This window comes from Dipodomys spectabilis, unplaced genomic scaffold (genome assembly GCF_019054845.1).
Source record: "Dipodomys spectabilis isolate Male_0828 unplaced genomic scaffold, ASM1905484v1 ptg000316l, whole genome shotgun sequence".
In the NCBI taxonomy this organism is placed as follows: Eukaryota; Metazoa; Chordata; class Mammalia; order Rodentia; family Heteromyidae; genus Dipodomys; species Dipodomys spectabilis.
In genome coordinates, this window is record NW_024870993.1 from 285,561 (window position 1) to 289,405 (window position 3,845).

A 3,845-nucleotide genomic window follows, 5' to 3' on the forward strand; every position below is an offset into this window, starting at 1 on the left:
CCATGGTATTCTTCCAAGTGAATTGCATGACTTTGAGATCAAAATGTATTCAAGAGTTGTTTGTATACATCTATAATGATTCCTGCAGAGTTTGTGATTTTTTTAATCAGAAATAATTTTAACTTATCTGTTGGAATGAATAGTATAGAAACTAAAGATGTTCTGAGTGCATTTCTGAAAAAAGTATATCTTTGTTTGTATAATGTCCATAATCTATTTCATTCATCCTAGATATAATACTTTGAATTCTACATTGTTATATCATGTATAGATTCATTAATAAATGTGACCTTTCAGATTGCATTCCATATAGAAGGAATTTAAGATTCCTTTTTTTACTAGGTTCTTATATTATTTTATTTCTTTGGGATAAAATGGCAATGTTATCTAATTTCAAGTTTTGTAAAGGTTACCTTTCTAAGGTGAAAATTTAATACACTGATGTCAAACTAACCTTTAATTCTATGAATTACATGTATGTTACACTTGTATTTTTGTAATCAACTTTTTAATAACTTTTTTTCATTTCTTGCATCAGAAGAATGAAAAATATGGAATACTTCACAAATTTTCATATCATCCTTGTGCAAGTGCCACGTTAATCTCTGTATTGTTGTAATTTGGGTAGACCTGCTGCTGAAGCATGTAGTATACTCTAAATTTAAGTACGTAATGATATAATCTTTATAAAGGCATGTATCCATAGTTGCCTTTTTGTAACAAGGAACCCTTATTGTTCCTAAAAATGCTATTGATCTCATTTCTCTAAAAATCTGTGTATACTGGAAAAAACTTATATAGTTTGTTCGATTTCTCACATTTACAATTTTTTTGTCAATGACTATTTTGTCATTTTCATTTTAAATTTGATCATACTTTGAAACCTTTACAGATAAGTCCAAAGGTGGTGGCTTTTCAAGTACTTATTTATCAACTGAGTTAGCTTTGTGGAGCTAATGGACTCAAAGTAAGCCTTGCTTAAGAGCTACTTCTAACTTTCTGCAGCTTAAAATTTCCCAAATGAGGTCTTGCTGGGACAAATATCTACCTAAACCTTTACCCTTCTTCCATGTAGGAACAGACCAACCAGAATATCTTACCTTGACAGCATAGATTGTCTTACTGGAACAAAGCTAATCTTAGTTACAAGGGATCATAGAGAGATGAACAGTTCAGACAGAATTGTTCAGAATGGAAGGTATTTTATCAAAACATAATTGTTAATTATACTTATCATTTCAAAAGTAGCTAAAGCCAAGAAAGTGAAAAAAATTGTTCATATGCATGATTACCTACTGTCCTGGCCTGTCTATCATCCAACCAAGCAGGAACTTACACTTCTGACATTCTATCACCAAATATTTCCATAGCTCCTGGAGAAGTCCACATGTTTCTCCTCGATATTAGGCCTTAAATTGGTAATGTTTTAATCACAGTGTTTCCTCTTGCCTCTAGGCCGTAAATCTACAAATGGTAAAGCTTTAAGTCTAACTCTACCAAAAACTGAGGTAGAGGTAATGGAATAATACTTTAAAACAGAGTTGCCTTTGATTCCCTAAACACAACACAACAATGCAAAACAATTTTTATATTATATATACTTATATATTTATATGTGCTGATTGTAAATTTCATAAAGTGAATCTTACTAGAATTGATAATTTGACAAATATATTGACATTTATTCCCATAAATAAATTGGAATATAAATAATTAGGTTTAGAATATATATTAGAATATAAAAAGTATTAATGCAATATCTTCGATATAAACTTGTGATACCTTCTAAGTGTTCATGGTCTTCTGAATTCACATGGTAAAATAACAGTATTGTTTTCTGCTAATATATAAGGGATTTTATTCTGATGCTCTGTTTATTGTTTTAACTCGCTGGTCGCAAAGTGTTTTTCTCCATATTTCTGAAGCATTCTTACTGATTATACCCAAATTTTGCTGATATGATGTCTAAAAGCTATTATTTTTCTGCAGGACCCACGGGTCCTAGGATACCAGGTCCCAGTTATCTGCGTCATCAGATAACAAGGGCATGACTTCTCACATAGGCCCATGCAACATATCAACAGAAAATAATTGAAGACTCATTTCAATTTCTCATTTCCTATAATATTTCAGGGCCCCAATTCTTTACAAGAATTAGCAGTAATCAATTGTGAAATGCAAGGCAAGTTAAAATGAAAGATGAGATCACAAAATTTGAATGAAAGTACTGTAATTCAAACTTTCAATTTACCGATGACCAGCCCATATGAGTGAACAAAATCACAAATGAACAAGGTTATTTTTAATACCCCTCTCCTAATGATTAATGAAAGATTTCAGTGCAGCCAAAAATATAATTTCTGGAATGATAGATCCATAATTGGTCTACCAAGACTAGGAAAACTTGATTTAGAGGTCAAATATAATTTAGAAAAACATTAATTGAGAAGACCCTTAGTGCTTCAAAACACTGGTACTTCAGTAAAACTTGGTTCTGTAGTTTAAAAATGTTGTCATTCTCAAACCAATGATAACCTACATTTAATCTCCTGAAAGTATATTCCTTTTCAAATAAACTTTTTCAAATCATATTCACCAAAATAACACTTGACAAGTAGATGATAGTGACATTAAAAGGTTTTCAAGTGTAGCAAGCAAGTTACAATAGAATTGATTTACGTACTCAGCACTAATACCAAACAAGTTCAACCATTCATTAAGGTGTAGAAATAGTACCCCCCACCATTTGTGTTGTTCAGTAGGTGCCTTTCAGAAAAGTGTTAAATAGATCAGCCTCCCATATTCCAAATCCAAATATTAGCTAATAAAGTAAATTTCATCACATAAGAAGGTACATTCTAAAAAGTCACTAATAGTTGCCTTATCATGTGTTGCCTTATTATATATTTTCCCTATCTGTCTAAGATAGTAATAAATATGACTTTAAGTCTTGAATATGGATACTGATGAGAAATGTGACAAACATAAAATCTGTCTTCTATTTCTATCATATTCCTCTAAGTAGTAAATTTTAGTTTTCTTCTCATTCCAAAACTTATAGGTAGTAGAAAAAATTATCCTTTGTAAAATAAAATAATCACATACCATTGTACAAAGCCATTTATAAAAACTGGTAGTTAGGAATAAATTCTAAGCCATTTTTAAACTTTCCTGTTGACTAAAGATTAATCTTCCAAATGAACGAGAATAAAATCATGTCTAAGTTCTTCACATCTCCAGTCTTGCAAATTGTTATTGCAGATGAATGAATTATGGAAATATAAGCTGACATCAGTTTCCTATATATTCTCCATCCTGGCTGAGACTCAGAATTTGCACAGCACAGGAAAACAGGTGCAATGACTGGCTTCTCACATCAGGGTGAATTTTTGGCAGTGCTGGGCTTCAAACTCGGGGCCTAGGAGGCCCAACTGCCCAATCGGTCCACGTGATCACACCAGACTTTGAGCCACTAAGGAGATGGGCTCTTCCCAGGAACTGAGATCGAGCCACAGGGAGGCCAAAATAGTGCTCAATGCATCATTTAAATATGGGATGTATATTCACATCCGTGTGTGGACTGCATCGTGCATTGAGTGTACTTATTTTGTTTATTTTGTATGCTACTCATGGATGTATTGTGTATTTTCTTATGTATATGATGACAGGTATAACTGGGCTGACATGGATAACAACTTATTCCCATGACCACAAGGTGGCCCATGCATTCTCCATCCTTGCTGAGACCCAAGACTTGCACAGGAAAGGAAAACAGATGCAACCATTGGCTTCTGACGTGAAGATGAATCTTTTGGCAGGACTGGGATCTGAACTCGGGGCCTAGC

At 33.0% G+C, this 3,845-nt stretch overlaps 1 pseudogene; it reads right to left on the reverse strand.

Moving 5' to 3' along the window:
* Window positions 1–545: 545 nt before the first annotated feature.
* On the reverse strand, window positions 546–645 carry LOC122127879 (annotated as a pseudogene).
* Between the last annotated feature and the right edge of the window lie 3,200 nt (window positions 646–3,845).